Source organism: Oncorhynchus nerka, linkage group LG15, assembly GCF_034236695.1.
Source record: "Oncorhynchus nerka isolate Pitt River linkage group LG15, Oner_Uvic_2.0, whole genome shotgun sequence".
Classification (NCBI taxonomy): domain Eukaryota; kingdom Metazoa; phylum Chordata; class Actinopteri; order Salmoniformes; family Salmonidae; genus Oncorhynchus; species Oncorhynchus nerka.
The window spans coordinates 57,358,546-57,379,968 of NC_088410.1; the positions used below are offsets into that span (position 1 = coordinate 57,358,546).

General features: G+C 44.3%; 1 pseudogene; it reads left to right on the forward strand.

Moving 5' to 3' along the window:
- Positions 1-21,423, forward strand: part of LOC115142953 (calcium-dependent secretion activator 1-like) — a 155,195-nt pseudogene that overhangs the window by 86,600 nt on the left and 47,172 nt on the right.

The window sequence follows — 21,423 nt, forward strand, 5'->3', positions numbered from 1 at the left end:
TCTCCAGCTTCAGCAATTTTTACAATTCGATCCAGTCACTGGTAGCAGAGAACTGGAAGGAAAGGCGGCCAAATTAGGTGTTGGCTTTGGGGATGACCAGTGAGATATACCTGCTGGAGCGCGTGCTACGGGTGGGTGTTGTTATCGTGACCAGGGATCTGAGATAAGGCGGAGCTTTACCTAGCATAGACTTATAGATGACCTGGAGCCAGTGGGTCTGGCGACGAATATGTAGCGAGGGCCAGCCAACTAGAGCATACAGGTCGCAGTAGGGGGGTGGTATAAGGGGCTTTGGTAACAAAACGGATGGCACTGTGATAGACTGCATCCAGTTTGCTGAGTAGAGTATTGGAAGCTATTTTATAGATGACATTGTTGAAGTCGATGATTACTAGGGTAGTCAGTTAGTCAGTTTTACTAGGGTAAGTTTGGCGGCGTGAGTGAAGGAGGCTTTGTTGCGAAATAGGAAGCCAATTCTAGATTTGATTTTGGATTGGAGATGTTTAATGTGAGTCTGGAAGGAGAGTTTATAGTCTAGCCAGACACCTAGGTATTTGTAGTTGTCCACATATTCTAGGTCAGAACCGTCCAGGGTAGTGATGCTAGTCGGGCGGGCGGGAAGCGAACAGTTGAAAAGCATGCATTTGGTTTTACTAGCGTTTAAGAGAAGTTGGAGGCCACGGAAGGAGTGTTGTATGGCATTGAAGCTCGTTTGGAGGTTAGTTAACACAGTGTCCAAAGAAGGGCCAGATGTATACAGTATGGTGTCGTCTGCGTAGAGGTGGATCAGGGAATCACCCGCAGCAAGAGAGACATCATTGATATATACAGAGAAAAGAGTCGGCCCGAGAATTGAACCCTGTGTTAATCCCATAGAGACTGCCAGAGGTCCGGACAACAGGCCTTCCGATTTACATTTACATTTACATTTAAGTCATTTAGCAGACGCTCTTATCCAGAGCGACTTACAAATTGGTGCATTCACCTTATGACCTCCAGTGGAACAGTAGTGCATCTAAATCTTTTCAGGGGAGGGGGTGAGAGGGATTACTTTATCCTATCCTAGGTATTCCTTAAAGAGGTGGGGTTTCAGGTGTCTCCGGAAGGTGGTGATTGACTCCGCTGTCCTGGCGTCGTGAGGGAGTTTGTTCCACCATTGGGGGGCCAGAGCAGCGAACAGTTTTGACTGGGCTGAGCGGGAACTGTACTTCCTCAGTGGTAGGGAGGCGAGCAGGCCAGAGGTGGATGAACGCAGTGCCCTTGTTTGGGTGTAGGGCCTGATCAGAGCCTGGAGGTACTGAGGTGCCGTTCCCCTCACAGCTCCGTAGGCAAGCACCATGGTCTTGTAGCGGATGCGAGCTTCAACTGGAAGCCAGTGGAGGGAGCGGAGGAGCGGGGTGACGTGAGAGAACTTGGGAAGGTTGAACACCAGACGGGCTGCATCGTTCTGGATGAGTTGTAGGGGTTTAATGGCACAGGCAGGAGCCCAGCCAACAGCGAGTTGCAGTAATCCAGACGGGAGATGACAAGTGCCTGGATTAGGACCTGCGCCGCTTCCTGTGTGAGGCAGGGTCGTACTCTGCGGATGTTGTAGAGCATGAACCTACAGGAACGGGCCACCGCCTTGATGTTAGTTGAGAACGACAGGGTGTTGTCCAGGATCACGCCAAGGTTCTTAGCGCTCTGGGAGGAGGACACAATGGAGTTGTCAACCGTGATGGCGAGATCATGGAACGGGCAGTCCTTCCCCGGGAGGAAGAGCAGTTCCGTCTTGCCGAGGTTCAGCTTGAGGTGGTGATCCGTCATCCACACGGATATGTCTGCCAGACATGCAGAGATGCGATTTGACACCTTGAACTCTGTCTGTAAAGTAGTTGGTGAACCAGGCGTGTCAGTTATTTGGGAGACCAAGGCTATTGAGTCTGCCGATAAGAATAGGGTGACAGAGTCGAAAGCCTTGGCCAGGTCGATGAAGACGGCTGCACAGTACTGTTTTTTATCGATGGAGGTTATGATATCGTTTAGTACCTTGAGCGTGGCTGAAGTGCACCCGTGACCAGCTCGGAAACCGGATTGCACAGTGAAGGAGGTACGGTGGTGTTGTGTCTTTGGCTATGCCGGATTAAGTGATATGACATGCTATTCTATAAAATAATTTCTCAGTAATTAATATCACCTGATTGAGCTAATCATGTAAATGTAATTAACTAGAGACCACAAAATCATATTTATAGAGCTGTTATCTTCCGAATAAACTCTTAAAGACCTAGTAATATTTTACATCAATAGCAGTCCACATTAATCTTCATTTGACTTCAGGCTCATAATCTGAAAGTTGTAAATTCTTGGTTATCTGCAAGAACCCTGGCTAACAATTTGAATCAGCAATACAAAATTGGGTTTAATCATTTATTTACTAAATACCCAACTAATCATACATAATTCACATACACATAATTAAATCATAACTTGATTACAAATTACGTCATAGGAAAACGTCCCTAGTGGGCGGAACAGATATGACGGCTTGTTACACAAAGGAAAGGGGGCTGGGTTGAGTGAAAGAGCGGGAAGACAGGAACAAAGGCGAAGCTGTGATATCGTAAATACAGTATCTTATGCATTCTAAATTACCGCCCATTTGGAAAAGGAAAATGCAATAAATATTTACTCTGAGCTGCGCTTCAATAGGTTGGTGGTAGATGGAAGACCGTGTTGCCAAACCTAGTCCTATGTCCCTTGAAGAATGTCTCTGGTGGTCACCTGGATAAGTTGTAGTAACGTCGTTGTGTGGTAGACGGGATACTCTGTCTGTTCCTTCCTTACCTGTGTTTGCAGCTGTGGTTGCTAACTCAACGGCTAGGAGAAATCACTTCTGTCGTGAATAAGAGTTCAAAGTTCATACCATTCGCAATCAAAGCTCATGCTGATGTTGGCTTCGTTCAGTAGTTTTATCTGAACCATTCTGACATAGGATCGTCATCCTAACCTCATCGGAACAGGAAGTTCTGTTGTCGTCAAGGCTTTATATATGAAGGGAGAAGAGGGCGTGTTTGAAAAGTTTTATAGCACATTTCCCTTCACAGAGGCGGGTCACTGAGTGAGCAGCCCTAGCTTATGAAAACCCACATCTCACATTTTAGAAGCTAAAATCACATTTCACCGGCAACAGCCTTTTGGGGAGGCTCCTGATCCAAACATCCCCGCCCACCTCGTTGATTTTTCCCCTTCTGGGGTTAAAGCATGGAAAAATTTTACACCGATTTTGTACATGGCCTTCTTTCCCACCGCCTTGAACTCCCCCAGCTCCGGGTATGGAAGGAAAACAGCTTCCTCACGTCCTCCTCGAATGCCCCCGCCGCAGCACTAACATTCAGTGCAGGGAACACAATCCAGACCCTCCGTCCACCAGAATTGGAAGTGTCAGTCACGTACTGCCGATGAAGTACTGGCAAGGAATTACAGACCTCAGCTCGACCTTCCTCAGTAGGCTAGATGATTGGATCCCCGCTCTTTCTCCGAGCTCCTCCAATGATCTGCTCCTACTCCGTATCAGATGACCCTGCTTGGTACACCCCACACCTAATAGGCATGAACGTAGGCTGGCTGAACCCAGAGCACGGGATTGGATGGCCGTGTTGTAAAAAAAAAAGGTTCTTCAAAAAGCCACATCGCTGGTGGCATGCCGGCCTTACGGGACTTGACAAATACTCTCCAAAGCTGCATAATGGACTCATAGCCAGACAAAATCACCCCCCTCTAGCTTTAATAGGAAAATATGCTTGTCTAAGCCTAAACAGCCCGGGTCTCCTCATCAATGTATAGGCTAGAACTAGGTCGACACAATGGCTGTAAAATCATTAGTCTGTGCCACAGGGTAGAGGCAGCTAGATTATTGGCATCTAGCACCCTTCCTCTATAAGACAGCTGGGGCAGAACCCATTTCCACCTTGACAATCTGGCACACACTTTCTCCACTACACCCTCCCAGTTATTTTCCGGAAAGACATCAGAGCCTAGATAAAACTCCAAAGTCTTCATCCCATTTCTACCCCACTGAAGCCCCCATGGTAACCGTGGAGCTGAGCCTGTCTGACCTGCCCACAGCAATTCGCTCTTTTCCCAATTGACTTTAGCTGAGGCCCCCCTCATACACCTTTAGAGTGTTTTTAGAACCTTAACATCCTCACCCCCTGTAATGAAAACTGTCACGTCATCTGCAAACGCAGACAGTACTATCGTGGGACCCTTCATTACCCCTGGCACAGAGAAGCCAGTAAGCCTCGCTCTTAAAAAACAAAGCATTGGTTCAATTGCCAGACAATATAACTGCCCTGAAATTGGGCATCCCTGCCTGATAGACCTTTGGACGGGGATGGGGCAACATAAACCACCCACCACCTTCACCATACATGAGGCCCCAGCATACAGTAAACTCATCTAAGACAACAACAACAACAAAACATCCCCAAACCCAAAGACTTTCATTGTTTGGTGGTCCACAAGGTCAAAGGCCTTCTCCTGATCCAAAGAAAGTAAACCCACATTCACATCAAAATAGTGTACAAATGTCTAAAACATCTCTTATTGGAAACAAGTCAACAATAGAGTGGTCAGGTACACAGTAAGACTGGTCCTTGTGGACCAAGAGCCCCACATACTCTTTCAACCTGTTTGAGAGACATTCAGATACAATTTTATATTCCGCACACAGAAATGCAACAGGTCACCATTTTTAGAAGAGCCAAATCCCCCTCTTTTGGCAACAATGAAAGCACAGCATGTTGACAGGAAACAGGAAGAGAACCCTCATGAAAAGATTCACACCACTTCATAAAAAGCCCCCCAAACTGCTTATAGAACTCAAATGGTAAACCTCAGCCTGATGAGAGCTGCATAACTGCTGTGGACAGCTCCCGCAGAGTAATGTCAGAATCCAAAGCAACTCTCTGCTCAGGGCCCAATTGAGGAAGTCCATGTAACAACTGTTCAGTACACAGAGAATCACAATCCTCTGCCTTAGAGGGCAGAGTAGAAATCCCCGGCATGTTGGCACATTTCACTGTCGTCCATGGTCACCTTCCCATCAGAGAGACGAAGGCAGACCATCTGTTTGCGTTGCAATGTCGACTGCCCAAGGTTAAAATGTTAAAAAAACAAAAACAAACAGAACATCCACCTTGACCAATAAAACCCGACCCTTGACGATCTCTGTTGTAGATACCACAGTCAACCCAATTGCCAACCCAGCACTGACATGAGTACCATGACTGAGTGTATGCTGCCCCTCCCACCACATATCCCAGTCAACCTCATTAGCCTCATCACTATGGGTCTCCTGCAGAAAAACTATGTTAAGCCTTTTCTGTTTTATTACATCCAATACCCAAGCCCTCTTATTCCTGTCCCTTCCCCCATTAATATAGAGAACCTACCCTTAGTAACTCCATATAGGAAAGAGAAAGGAAAAGCAAAAGAAAGCAGAGAAACCAGACAGTGTTTTTTTTCTCTCTCTCTTTCTTTCTCTCTCTCTCTCTCTCTCTCTCTCTCTCTCTCTCTCTCTCTCTCAGGCATGATCATCATCGTTTTAATTTTCTCTTAACCTTACCACGTTTACCACTACATTTTGCTGCCGTGACAGCAGTAACACATTTCCTCAAGCGAAAACGCTTCTCACGCAACTAGTCTAACCCTACTGTCTTCTGTTACATCACAGCTGACCTCAAAACTCAACATTAAAAAAAACCTGCCAATCTGACAGATTTCCCAAAAGTCTGATCCAGGAACCCATTTACCTCATCTAGATTGTAAACTGAGTCTTCACCAGCTGCTATCTTATCAAGAGAGATATCCTTCTCCTGTTCCTCCTCAACTGAGGCCTCAGACCCCTGACCCCTCTGCCACATCCCTCTCAACACTCCCCACTTGCACCCATCACTCGTACCGGACATCTCCTCCACTACCTGGGAGACTAGCCCCACCTGAACCCCCTCCTGTACCCCATTACTCGTAGTGGGAATCCCTCCCCCCCAGTCTGAGGATCCATCCTTACCGCCTACAACAATATTTTTGTGCTGCATACCATTCCCCTCTGGTACAAGTTGCAACTCCGTGCCATCAACATGGATAACTTGTTCCTCAGCAACAGGTGCTTGTGTCTGCTCTACCACTGTCAGCCGCCTCTCCCTACGTCAGTGGGCCCAGGAGTTATGAGGACCACCTGCTCCCCTCCCTCCACCTTCTCCCTTTTCGGGCAAGCATGTTGCTTATGACCGACATCCCTACACTCAAAACACTGTTAACTACCCGTACTAGCATAAGCCATATACAGTCTGTTGTCATACTTGACTTTAAACGATAACTCCAATGTCTGAGTCCAAAAACATAAACGCCTGTCGCCGAAACGACATAACCTGTTTCAAAGCCGGGTGTTTGCAACCCAACGGGACAATCTTAATTGAACTCTCAAACCGCAACAACACTCACACTCCAATTGCTCATTGGGAGTAAACGGTGGCACATTCAAAATCGTTACTCTTGTTGATTGAGAAAAAAAAGCGGCGTAACATGAATAAACATACCTTTAAGAAATACGCCATGCTCAACAAGACACTCGTCTTTAAGAAAAAACCACCACGGCTTTATTCATCAGCAACATTCTCATAGCCTACCCTCTCTCCAATGGCGAACAGAAACTCCTCCAGTGACAGTAGATTCAGTAACACACCTAAAGCCGTGCTGAAGTGACAGGGACGGCGTCCCCATGTGGGTCGCCATCCCTGCCAAAGCCAGGAAAATTTTGTCAAGAAAAACAATATACTTAATTCTACCACAACAAATAATCACACATAGAAAAAGGAAAAGCCACCAAGAAAAGGAAAACAAGAAGGAAAAAACAGGCGATCGAACTCCAGACAACAGCTCATACAATTACCAGCATGCACTAAACACTCCCAGCATGCAGAGGGAGATGTACATCTTGGGAATGGGGAGTCATTGCTTACTTGCTTATGGCGGCAAATTAATCTACAGGGAACCTTGAAGCCAATACAGCTGGGCCTCAAGAGAGATGCTATAGGGAGGAATTACTCCTTACGTTCTATGGAAGCGTTCCTTCTAGAATATTTTTTGCTACACTTCCCCAGATCTGTGCCTCGACACAATCCTGTTTCAGAGCTCTACGGACAATTCCTTTGACCTCATGGCTTGGTTTTTGCTCTGACATGCACTGTCAACTGTGGGACCTTATATAGACAGTTGTGTGCCTTTCCAAATCATGTCCAATCAATTGAATTTACCACTGGTAGACTCTAATCAAGTTGTAGACACATCAAGGATGATCAATGGAAACAGGATGCACCTGACTTCAATTTCAAGTCTCATTAAAAAATGCTCTGAATATTTATGTAAATAAGGTTCTGTTTTTCTAAAAACCTGTTTGTGCTTTGTTATTATTGAGTATTGTGTGTAGATTTATGAGGAACATTTTTGTTTAATCCATTGTAGAATAAGGCTGTAACAAAATTAGTGAAAGGGGAAGGGGTCTGAATACTTTCCGAATGCACTGTACAGTATGTACACACACACACACACACACACACACACACACACACACACACACACACACACACCAAGGGTGTCTCAGTGGGAGTTGGAATATGCAAAAAAACAAATGTAAAATACACACTTGTACATGTGTGAAATAGGACAAACATAAGCACCCAAGCACACAGTTTAGCCACATATGCTCTAAGGCTATTCATATTTATGTATTACTCTACCTACAAAGAAAAATACAGTACAACTACAAAGAGCTTCAATTGTGCTTCTGTCAGTCAAGTCAATACATTAGGGTCAATCCCATTTTCATTCAGTCATTTCAGGATATAAATTCAGTTTGGACTGAATTTTGACTGAATTTAAATTAAATTGACCCCAACCCTGGTGTACAGCACACATACAGCAACATTAACTATTCATGAAAATCGCAAATGAAATTAAATAAATATATTAGCTCTCAAGCTTGGCCTTTTGTTAACAACACTGTCATCTCAGATTTTCTAAATATGCTTTTGAACCATAGCTAAACAAGCATTTGTGTAACAGTATTGATAGCCTAGCATAGCATTATGCCTGGCATTCAGCATGCAACATTTTCACAAAAACAAGAAAAGCATTCAAATAAAATCATTTACCTTTGAAGAACTTCAGATGTTTTCAATGAGGAGACTCTCAGTTAGATAGCAAATGTTCAGTTTTTCCAAAAATATTATTTGTGTAGACAAATCGCTCCGTTTTCTTCATCACGTTTGGGTAAGAAAAAAAACTAAAATTAAGTCATTAATTTCGTGACAAAATATCTTGTTTAAAAAGGGAACGTTTTTTATCCAAAAATTAAAAGAGCGCCCCCTATCTCGAAAAAGTTAAAGATTAACTTCTTGTTAATCCAGCCACAGTGTCAGTTTTCAAAAAGGCTTTACGGCGAAAGCAAACCATGCTATTATCTGAGGACAGCACCCCGTCAAACAAACACATGAAAATCACATTTCAACCCGCCAGGCGCGACACAAAAGTCAGAAATAACGATATAATTCATGCCTTACCTTTCCATATCTTCTTCTGTTGGCACTCCAATATGTCCATTAAACATCACAAATGGTCATTTTTTTCGATCAATTCTGTCGTTTTATCTCCAACATTTCCATGTATTTGGTGTGTTTGATCCACAAAAACACCGGTTCCAACTCGCGCAACATGACTACAAAGTATCTAATATAGTTACCTGTAAACTTGATCCGAACATTTCAAACAACTTTCCTAATCCAACTTTAGTTATTTAGGTATTATAAACTGTGTTCAATGCTGGACGAAAACAAAGTGGAGCAAGCTTTCAGATCGTGCTCCCAAACCACACCAGACTCCAGACCTAATTGATGCAACTAAATGGACGGGGGACCTAACCCTTGATCAGTGCTTCTAATCTGAGACACATTATGAATACAGGCCATGGCCTTATTCCATGTAGGATCATAATGCAGATTGTATTGATTATTACCGTGTGGTGAGGTGATGTCCTCCTTGGGTCCTCCTGGTTTCTGAGCTGATTCGCTGTGTTTTGCCCTCCTTCAGTTGGACTGGGTGAAAGGGTAAACATGTCTGGCAGCCATAGGAAGGCAGTCATTTCTTGCAGGTAGTCCATTCTTGCAGGTAGAAAGGCAGGACACCTAGACAAGTAATGATAGTGGTTGGAGTAAATAATAATGACAGAAATATGCAAACGGGGCGAAACAAACAATGGACAAAAATGAATTTCTCCAAAGAAATCACGATCCAAAACAGGATTTGGCTGTAGTAAACAGGGTAAGGTTAGCCTAGGTCTACTGTTGAGACTGTTGAGACAAAAATATACCCTACCCATAGAGACACACTCCCTGTCAGAGCCCCTCGAAGTTCGAACACTGACAGCTAGGTAGAAATACCTTGAGACACCCCATGGGCAAAACCATTGCCACACAAAGAAGGAGTGCATATAACCAATGAACTGGTTCAAACCTTCTTTAACCAACGGAGGCTGTACAAATGTTTAAACCATACTAATAGTCATCACATTCACACAGGTCTTTCTAATTCAGACCAGTAAATGTTATAGAGCTCTCAAACAAATAATCACATTTACAAAAGGACAGAATCCGTGGACATAAGGGGCGTGCCCCTCTCGAGCATTCGCACACGTCCGCGCCTAGATTTAGAGTGTGGGCGTGCATGAGCGTAACTTTGAGAGGCGGCATACAATCAATCACATGACAAACACAAAGCAAGCACTTAAAAATAAATGCAGAAGCTGAATGAAAATAGACAAGTTACACAGATCATTTGGAAACTTGGCAAGTTGGTTGCAATATGTGGAGCTATCATGCCACAAGACGAGACCCAGATGCAGACACAGGAGGCAGATGGTTGGAGTCTTACAATATTTAATAATCCAATAGGGGAAGGTAAGAGAATGGTCGTGGACAGGCAAAAAGGTCAAAACCAGTTCAGAGTCCTGGAGATACAGTGTGACAGAAAGGTTCGAGGTCAGGGCAGGCAGAATGGTCAGTCCAAAAACATGCAAGGGTCAAAACCGGGAGGAATAGCAAAAGGAGTACGTGGGACAAACACACTGGTTGACTTGATGAAACTGATCAGGGTGTGTTCTGGGCATACTCCACCCAGACCAGTTGACGGCTCCAGGAAGTAGGGTTGGTAAAGACCAGGCACCTTGAGGTGGTCTCCAGTTCTTGGTTGGCTCGCTCCGACTGACCATTAGTTTGGGGATGGAATCCGGATGACAGGCTGGCCGACAACCCAATAAGGGTGCAGAATGCCTTCAAGAACTGAGACGAGAACCCCGATCGGAGACCGTGTCTACCGAAAGTCCATGGATCCGGAAGACGCGTTGCACCATAAGCGGGGCCGTCTCCTTGGCAGAAGACGTCAGGGGCCATTGTGGGCCACCAGAAACGTTGTCGAAGGAAGGCTAGTTTACGACGGGACCCTGTATGACAGGTCAGCCTGGAGGAACGAGCCCATTCCAGGACCCGAGACCAGACCTCATTAGAAAAAACAGCCGGTTAGCCAGGACCCCTTCAGGTCCAGGCTGGGAGCGTTGTGCCTCACGGACCAGGTTCTCAATACCCCAATCCACAGTGGCAGCAAGGCATGAGGTAGGGAAAATGGTTTCAGAGGTCGAGGGTGTGGCAGAAGAACTGTATAGGCAGGAGAGGGAGTCAGGATTCATTATCTGACCCTAGGTGGTAGGAGATGTTTAAGTTCAATCTGGTGAACAGGATGGCCCACTGGGCATGCCTGGAGTTGAGTCGCTTGGCTGTACGGAGATATTTCAGGTTTCTATGGTCTGTCCAGACCAGAAATGGCTGTTGTGCCTCCACTCTTCCAACGCCATCTTCACCGCCAGAAGTTCTCGGTTGCCGACATCGTAGTTCCTCTCAGCAGGATTGAGACGATGGGACAGGAAGGCACAGGGATGAAGCTTTTGGTTCTGGGCAGATCGCTGGGACAGAATGGCCCCCACTCCAACATCCGAAGCATCCACTTCTACCACAAATTGACGCGAGGGGTCCGGATGGATGAGGATGGGTGCTGTTGTGAACCGATGCTTCAGGTCCACAAAGGCTTTGTTGACAGCTGGAGATGATTTAAACGGTACCTTGGGAGAGGTGAGAGGGGGCCGCCAGGGTGCTGTAGTCCCGAATGAAATGGCGGTAGAGGTTTGCACAACCAAGAAACCATTGCAACTGCTCCCTGGGTGTTGGTTGAGGCCAATCCACCACTGCTTTCACCTTTCCAGGATCCATCTGAACATTGCCCAGAAAGCTGATAGAGCGGTGAAACTCACACTTCTCGGGGAAAACAAGCGACACCTGGGGGGGGGGGGGGAGAGACAATAAAGAGGACAGGTGAAACTGATCAGGGTGTGACAGGAGCAGTGATTTGAGTTTCTACAATATTAAAATCTCTAGAAAAGTTGTGCGATGCTCACAGGTTCCTCTGTGTTGCTGTCCTGTTGCCCTGAAGAAAGCCCAGTTGGGGTCAAAACATTGCTTGAATAAACTCAGACTTGGGAGTGCCATTATGCTCTCTATAATCCAACACCTGGGCAAGTTTATTTTAAAATATGTGTGCAAAACACTTCTTCTTGTGTTTGACCCTTTAGTTGGACAACCTGGACGAGCAGGCTGCCCAGATCAGACGGGAGCTGGATGGACGCCTGCAGATGGCCGATCAGATTGCCAGGGTGAGTCTGATAGCCTAAACACACTGCAGCAGAACAAACACATGAACACACTGGTTACATTGTGCAGAGCCACACATAAACCTGAATAAACAGTTTGTAAGCATCCAAACGGCTTCACGACGCGAGTTCTCCGAGAGCTTCACTATTGTACAAACAGCTTTACGTCACAATTAATATACTGTAGGCTATATCTGGTAATTTGTCGAATGACATGTATTCACATTAGTGTTGACAATACAATAATACATTATTTGGACTTGATTTAAATCTATTTTATTATTATAGTGTCTTGCTTCATCGGGATGACCAGCCCACATGGACACAAAAGCTGACTTGTTATGGTAAAACCCTTCTGTAACACACACTTATTGATGTGATTTTTTTCTTCTTCAAAGGGAGGCAAATTCCCCAAGTTTGTGTCGAAGGAAATGGAGCAGATGTACATAGAGGAGCTGAAGGCGTCGGTGAACCAGCTGATGGCCAACCTAGAGAGCATGCCCGTGTCCAAGGGCGGAGAGTTCAAACTGCAGAAGCTGAAGAAAGGACACAACACCTCCATCATGGACATGGGTCAGGAGGACGAGAACACACTGTCCAAGTCTGATGTGGTGCTCTCCTTTACTCTGGAGGTAGGAACCCAAACCACGGCCCTAAATCTAGCCTGAACCCTAACACTAAGCCTGGCCAAGTCTGAAGTCATGCTCTCCTGCAGTCTGGAGGTCCTAACCCTAGCCCTGACCCTAAACCTGACCTTAACCTTAACCCTGTCCAAGTATGATGTGGTGCTCCTCTTGACTCTGGAGGTGCTAAACCTAGCCCTGACCCTAAGCCTAACCTTAACCTTAACCCTGTTCAAGTATGATGTGGTGCTCCTCTTGACTCTGGAGGTGCTAAACCTAGCCCTGACCCTAAACCTGACCTTAACCTTAACCCTGCCCAAGTATTATGTGGTGCTCCTCTTGACTCTGGAGGTGCTAAACCTAGCCCTGACCCTAAACCTGACCTTAACCTTAACCCTGTCCAAGTATTATGTGGTGCTCCTCTTGACTATGGAGGTGCTAAACCTAGCCCTGACCCTTCACCTGGCACTAGCCCTAACCCTGTCTAGGAAGGATAAGACCTCAGCATTTTGGCATTATGAGAGAATATCCTAAATACAGTGTTACCCTTTCTGTAATGTGATTTTCTCAGTCACAAAGAAGTTACACTGTAAGCACAAGTCCATTTGAATAGAGATTAATACCATACAAATGTTCTATCGAAACAGTACCTCTCTGAGAGCTCCACCCTATTATCCTGAGCCTCTCGCTCTCAGACAGACCTTTTCACCTGCCTCTGTCTTTATAAAGAGAATGAGTCATCATACACATTATCAACATATTTATTAGCAATGGCTCTATGTTCTGCAGGGCAAGGACAACAGAGCTTGACATGCTTTAATAAGCACTTTCTATCGATGTCTGTGGTGGTGGTGATGATATAGCAATATATATATCTCAGCTGGCCCTTTGGAAAACTAGATCTGATCTGCACTTTCATTGGTCTTGATTATTTTAGCACATTAATACATTCCAGGCCAAAGTCCCAAGGTGAGTTTGCTTATAGTTATCTTCTCTCTCTAGATTTATATCCTTCTAGACCAGGGCCCCTATTCAGAAAATGTCTAAGAGTTAGAGGGCTGAATGATGTAGAATCAGGTCCACTTGCTTAATTGTTATGCTTTAATAGGCCAAAATGATCCTGGATCAGCACTCCTACTCTGAGACGCTTTTGAATATAAACCCAGTATAGATTGCAAACAGATGGCCCTCTAGCCATAAAGAAAGAGAATAAAAATAAATGGAAGCTTTCAGGAAGAACATTTTGTCGAAATTACTCCTCTATAGTACTCCCCTTTCACTAGGGTAGACTTCCGTTGTTTTAGTTATAAATCACAGATCACAAGGTAGACCTGGATAATGTAGTGAACCAAAATAAAAACCTCCTTTTATAATTCCGTTGCAACTTTGTTACTCATCCTTCATCATAACAAGAGTTATTATGATCTCAGAGAATTTAATATATGCAGAAGGGCTGTTTCTGTTACCCTGGCTACTGTAGGAGAAGAAGGTATTATTCTAGCATGTGCAGATTAATACTGCTCCCTCCCAGCCTCAGCAGTTGATTGTAGTGGGGAGCAGAGCAGATGCAGTGATTATGGTGCGAGGACTGAAACTACTGCTTTATAGATCAGAGAGGCTGGCCTGATTTGTAGCTTCTGTCATGGAATTTAGTAATGTGATTTTTGGAATCCATTGTCTTTTTTCTTTTTTTAGTTTAGAAACGTTTGTGGAGGTTAGGTATGGTGTGGCTGTTATTAAGCTTTAGCTACTGCAGGCCTATGATATGAAGGCAGTGCGCCCCGGCGCACTTCAGGTGAGGAAGACTGTTCCAGGCCTACCAGAGTTACTCTTATAATATAACACTTATCTTTACACAAACTATTTGGATTGAAAATGAACGAATGACTCTCCTTCTGTACATCTATATCTGTATAGCAGATGCAGTAACCACTTGATATATATATATATATATATTAATTAGTTTCATACAGTGGACACCTTTTCTAGCAATGTCCTGATACATTTAGTGCTCAAATCTCTTGACAGCTGAACCGAGAGGTGGACAATTATTGTTTCAGGAAAGTAGCCTAACTTGTCATAGGCTGTTTTTGAGGACATGTAAATGTGGACATTTGTCCAACATCCCTTGTTTATTGATGCTGTTGGCTGGTAAATGAAAATCTTCCCTGTCATGTTGTCCAGCGCAAATTTTCCCAAAGGAAACTCTGAAATAGCATATTGTTTTAATGAAGATTTTAGAATATTGACATAAAAATCAGTCACCAATTGGATGGAAACCTAGCTATAGACACCGTAAAGACTCTGGCAAGTGCACTAGTCCAGTGTCACTTTGATTAATCCTGCACATCATGGTTCACCAGCAGCCTCAAACATCTGAAGAATAACCTACCAGCTAATCAAGCTTGTAAGAATTGTACTTAAAGTCTTTAAAAATCCTTCTTTAGGCTTTTACTGCAGTGGGCTAAATCAGGGTCACACAGAGTTCTTCTTGATAGTCTTAAACAAATCTATTTTTAAGCAAAAGTATACACCTCACTCACAATGGTTATGGGCCTCAATTGTATCATGTCAGATAAAAAGTTCAAATGTATTCAATTTCGAGGTTGCATCCCAATATTACACTTTATATACATCACAGCAGACTGAAATATAACAACGCCGTTTGATAAAGAAGAACTAGAATTTCTGCGTAATAAATCAAATAAAGTTGATTAATTATGTAATTATGAAAAATAAAACTGATCCTAGATCATCACTCCTACTCTGAAACGCTTTTGAATATAAACCCAACATAGATTGCAAACAGATGGCCCTCTAGCAATAAAGAAAGAGAATAAAAATAGATGGAAGCTTTCAGGAAGAACATTCTGCCTAAATGACTCATCTATAGTACTTCCCGATCACTGGAGTAGACTTCCATTGTTAAATTATAAATCACAGATCACAAGGTAGACCAGGATAAAGTAGTGAAACAAAATAAATCCTCCTCATTTAATTTCATAGCAACTTCATTAGTCATCATAATAACTCATGTTATGATGAATGATCTAAGAGAATTCAGTATACACAGAAGAGCTGTTTCTGTTCCCCTGGCTACTGTAGGAGAAGAAGGTATTATTCTAGCATGTGCAGATTAATACTGCTCCCTCCCAGTCCCAGCAGTTGATTGTAGTGGGGAGCAGAGCAGATGCAGTGATTATGGTGCGAGGACTGAAACTACTGCTTTATAGATCGGAGAGGCTGGCCTGATTTGTAGCTTCTGTCGTGGAATTTCGTGATGGGATTTTTGAGGTCCATTGTCTTTTCCTTTTTAATGGTCATGACCCACCAGTTGAAAATGACTGATTTAAAACATACCGTAAATGTGGTTGACCAATATAGCTTAGGAGGTTAATGCATTTTACAGTAATGTATTCGTTCATGTTTTTTTTAGGTAGTATGCATTTACTGTACCTTTGCTGGTTTATGTCAAGGAGATTGTTGTAGTCGTGTATAGGGCACCGTAGAGGGGGCTGTGCTTGGACCTTTTCAGGAGGGTGCAATGTAACAGAATGTAACAGAATATTGTCTAGACCAGAGTAATGTCAGCTCTATATTTGGAACATTTCTGCTACATTGTGAACCTTACCGCATACACCCATGGTTTCACGACCTGCTGTTTGTGCCCTCCAGGTGGTGATCATGGAGGTGGTGGGCCTGAAGTCTCTGGCTCCTAACAGGATCGTTTACTGCACCATGGAGGTGGAGGGAGGGGAGAAACTGCAGACAGACCAGGCTGAGGCCTCCAAGCCAACGTAAGACCCTTCTTTCTCTGTCTATCTATCTGTCTCTGTCTCTGTCTGCCTCTGTTTGTCTGTCTGTCTGTCTGTCTGTCTGTCTGTCTGTCTGTCTGTCTGTCTGTCTGTCTGTCTGTCTGTCTGTCTGTCTGTCTGTCTGTCTGTCTTTCTCTGTCTATCTATCTGTCTCTGTCTCTGTCTGTCTCTGTCTGTCTTTTTGTCGTCTGTCTGTCTCTGTCTCTCTTTCTCTGTGCCTCTCTCACCTCAACTCTTAACCTGCCTGACGCTTAACATCCACTGACGCATGTGTTGTTCTCTTGTGATCTGAATGCAGTCACCTTCTCTTCACGCTGTGCTTCCTGAGTCATCTGATCAAAGTGTGAAAGGATGCTCTCAGTGTAATCCTCCATTTAGAACAGTCTGTCTCCATGGGAATTAAAGGGAGGTCAGATGATGAGTGAAAAGATAACACCGGGCAAAGCCCCCCGATCTCAGGATGATAGCTTTCCAAAAAGGTTCTCCTTGGAACCCCTCAAGTTTACAGAGATGTGTAACCATATACAGTAGATACATACCGAAACTATCTATTCAGGTTCAACACATTAAGTTGGTTCAGGTTTATTGTGGTCACAGCCTTTCATCAACCCTTCCTGAATGTTAAAAGTGGTGATGATGTTAAGGATGGAGGAATTCATGTGAATGTGAATGGGTTTTCGCAGACTGGATCCTGAGTCTGTCTGCTGTTATCAAGGAAGCAGCCTGTAATGTTACAGTGCGTCTGTGATGCCAGCCTCTCTCCAGTGATGTGATGTTCAGCTCGCGATTATGAACTATTTTAGAGACTCGTCCTCTTGCTCTCGCACAGATTCAAGTGCCATTTTATAATGAGAGGGAGATGAAAGAAGGGGGAGAGCGAGAGGGAGAGCAATAGATGAAGGATAGGCATGAAAAGAGAAAATGACAGGATGACAAACAAAGTGGTGGAGAAAGAGGAGAAGAGGGGGAGAGCAGCCTCTGTGTGTGCCCCGACTCCAGTGCTGCCAGGCAGGGAGAGTGATTAGGACCTGCATCTTAATGGAGCAGGAGAGAGCCCCCTCTAGCACTCCTGGAAATGACAAGCATCTCGTGCTGCTAGCTAGCTGTCAGCTTATCCATCGCATACACCATCACACAGGCGCTGTTTTAAGAACCTCCTTGTACAGGATGAGACGTGTCCTGACTGATCTAGGATCTTTAAGTCAGTTAAGAACAAATTCTTATTTACAATGACAGCATAACCCCAGCCGAACCCAGACGACGCTGGGCCGATTGTGCGTTGCCCTATCCCCAATCACAGCCAGTTGTGATACAGCCTGTAATCGAAACAGGGTCTGTAGTGACGCCTCAAGCACTGAGATGCAGTGCCTTAGACCGCTGCGCCACTCGGGAGCCCAAATCTTGTCATTTAGTTTAACAAATGATCCCTGAATATAATACAGTACTCCTCTCATTCTTATTGTATATAATCATACTCAATAAATGCATGATCAATGTAAGTAGTAGAACTAAGGGGCCAATGTGAAACCACATTCCCAGTGTGAGATGAGACACCACCTGGTGGTGATGAGTGTTAATGTCAGTAAGGCAGAGGAGAAAGACATTGTCACTCACAGATGCAGCTCACAGCAGGAGGAGAAACGGCAAACACACACACAGACACAGACACACACACACACACACACACACACACACACACACACACACACACACACACACACACACACACACACACACACACACACACACACACACACACACTCACACTCACACAGCTTCAGACTGCTGGCTCTGTCTTGTGCTGCCTGTCTCCTTGATGATGATGATGATATCACATGCCATCCAATCATGACACAATAACCCCTATGAACATGTTAGTATATATCTCAATGTGAATGTGAATGTGTGTGTGTGTATGCATGAGTGTTTGTGTGTGTCTCTGTGTGAGTGGTAGGGCTCCCTCAGGCTGTGCTTGCCTGTGTGGAGCGGCCGGTGCGCCAGTCTCCCACTCAGTCTCACTCCATCTCTTCTCTGTAATAAATTGAAATGTTGCTTCTGCACAGCATTTTATATACCTTCTACCCCTCTCTACTTCTACCCCTCTCTACTTCTACCCTTTGCACATTCAGCCACGACAAATAAAGTGTCAGCTGCTATTCTCAGTCTGTCTCATAACTGAGCAGTACGTAGCTTACCCAGCCCCAGTTTATTGTTTTTACTTTACCACTTTGGTGATAAAGTTTTATTTTTTAACAACCACGTCTCACTCTTTCTGAGAGCGCAGATATCGACCTTTGGGAAAGAGGATGAGAATGTGCGAGATAAAGGGAAAACGGGGAAGGCGATTCTAGTGGATCTTGTGCAATTCCTCTTGGCCAGGTAGATGTTCATTTAGGCTAGGATTCAATCCAACACAGAATAACAAACAACCTGAGCACAGGGATAGACTTTTAAAGGCATTTCCAGAATGCTGTAAAGACTGCAAAGATGTTGGAGATGCGTCCATGTCTTTAGAGCTGTGTCGAAAATCAAATCAAACTTTATTTGTCACATGCGACGATTACAACAGGAGTAGACCTTAACGTAAAATGTTTACTTTACAAGCCCTTAAATAACAATGCAGTTCAAGACATTGAGTTAAGAAAAAGTAACACAATAAAATAACAATAATGAGGTTATATACAGGGGGTACCGGTACCGAGTCAATGTGCAGGGGTACAGGTTAGTCGAGGTAAGTAAGTCAATCTAAATAGTCAGGGTGGCAATTTGATTAATTGTTCAGCAGTCTTATAGCTTGGGGGTCGAAGCTGTTAAGGAGCCTTTTGGTTCTAGACTTGGCGCTCCGGTACCGCTTGACGTGCGGTAGCAGAGAAAACAGTCTATGACTTGGGTGACTGGAGACTTTGACAATTTTTTGGGGCCTTTCTCTGACACCACTTAGTATATAGGTCCTGGATGGCAGGAAGCTTGGGGCCCCAGTGATGTACTGGGCCATACGCACTATCGTCTGTAGCACTTTGCGGTCAGATGCCGAGCAGTTGCCATACCAGAAGGTCACATGCTTCTGATGTGTGTGTGTGTGTTGTGTTTCAGCTGGGGGACCCAGGGAGACTTCACCACCACACACCCCCTCCCTGCCGTCAAGGTGAAACTGTTTACAGAAAGCACTGGAGTGCTGGCCCTGGAGGATAAAGAGCTGGGCAGGGTAACACAATCTTTGATCTTTCTCTCTCTGTGTCTCTCTCTCTGTCTCTCTCTCTCTCTCTCTCTCTCTCTCTCTCTCGACAGATTTCCAATGGTCTAATGTCCACTGCTTGTGTCTCTTGGTTCCAACACGTCTCTTCTTATTGGTGTCCTTTGGTAGTTGTTTCTTTGCAGCAATTTGACCATGAAGGCCTGATTCATGCAGTCTCCTCTGAACAGTTGATGAGATGTGTCTGTTACTTCAACTCTGTGAAGCATTTATTTGGGCTGCAATCCTGAGGCAGGTAACTCTAGTGAACTTATCCTCTGCAGCAGAGGTAACTCTGGGTCTTCCTTTCCTGTGCCGGTCCTCATGAGAGCTAGTATTGTCATAGCACTTTATGTTTTGCACTTGAAGAAACTCTAAAAGTTCTTGAAATTTTCCGGATTGACTGATCTTCATGTCTTATAGTAATGATGGACTGTCGTTTCTCTTTGCTTATTTGAGCTGTTCTTACCATAATATCTTTTACCAAATCATATTAAATCTAATTTATTGTTCACATACACATATTTAGCAGATGTTATTGCAGGTGTAGCGAAATGCTTGTGTTCCTAGCTCCAACAGTGCAGTAATATCTAACAATTCACAACAATAGACACAAATCTAAAGTAAAAGAAAGGAGTTAAGAAATATATGACTATTAGGACCAGCAATGTCAGAATGGCGTTGAGCAAAATACAGTAGAATATAATACAGTATATAGATATGCAAGCAGTATGTAAACATTATTAATGTGACCAGTCAGTCAGTCTATGTCTATGTCTATGTCTATGTATATATGGCAGCAGCCTCTAAGGTGCAGGGTTGAGTAATCGGATGGCTATTTAACAGTCTGATGGCTTTGAGATAGAAGCTGTTTTTCAGTCTCTCAGTCCCAGCTTGGATGCCCCTGTACTGACCTCACCGAGGGCTATCTTCTGTATACCACCCCTACCTTGTCACAACACAACTGGTTGACTCCAACGCATTAAGAAAGAAAGACATTCCACAACTTCACTTTTAAGGCACACCTGTTAATTGAAATGCATTCCAGGTGACTACCTCAAGAGGCTGGTTGAGAGAATGCCAAGAGTGTGCAAAGCTGCTGTCAAGGCAAAGGGTGGTAACTTTGAAGAATCTCAGAAATAAAATATATTTTGATTTGTTTAACACTTTCTTTTGGTTACTACATGATTCCATATGTGTTATTTCATAGTTTTGATGTCTTCACTATTATTCTACAATGTAAAGAAAAACCCTTGAATGAGTAGGTGTGTCCAAACCTTATTGTTTTAAACCTTTAAGCATTTTAGGCCAATACATTTCTCCTGGTTGTTGAACAGGAAGCCCAGGTGACCCCAGCCATCCATATACTGAGCTGTTATGTCACTGAGTAGACAGTTATGCTGGATTCCACATCGACCCCTAGCCCCTACTCCCTAGGCACTCATGTAGGTCTGAGAGGATTGGATTGATAATATCATTATGGTATTGTGGTTAGGAGGTAGGGACTAGGGTTGATTTGGAAACCAGTATAGTATGCCATTTCCAGGTAAAGTCACAATCCCTAAACCATACACTCTGTAACGTGAGCACACACCATTCAGAGCACACATCATAATGGGACAGAGAAAGCTGGTGTAATCAGGGTTGGTTAGCATGATGTGATGTGTAGACAGTAAGCTACAGCCACCGCTGGTCCCTAGGTACGCACCGTTCTTGTTTGAAATCCCTAGTGATGAGGATTATGCTAAAACTCGTTTTTAAAATCCCCATCTGATTGATGGGGCCTCTCTGTCCTGGATTAGGCAGGTGGTGAAATTAAGGAGGTGTGCTATAGCCTCATTCAAAACCCCTCCCTGTGGAGAAACAGGACCAATAGAGTGTCATCTTCACGGCCGGATGCTTATTCAATACAGTACTGTAGGTGGGCTGAGTCAGGGATGTTTTTAACCCCTCACAGCC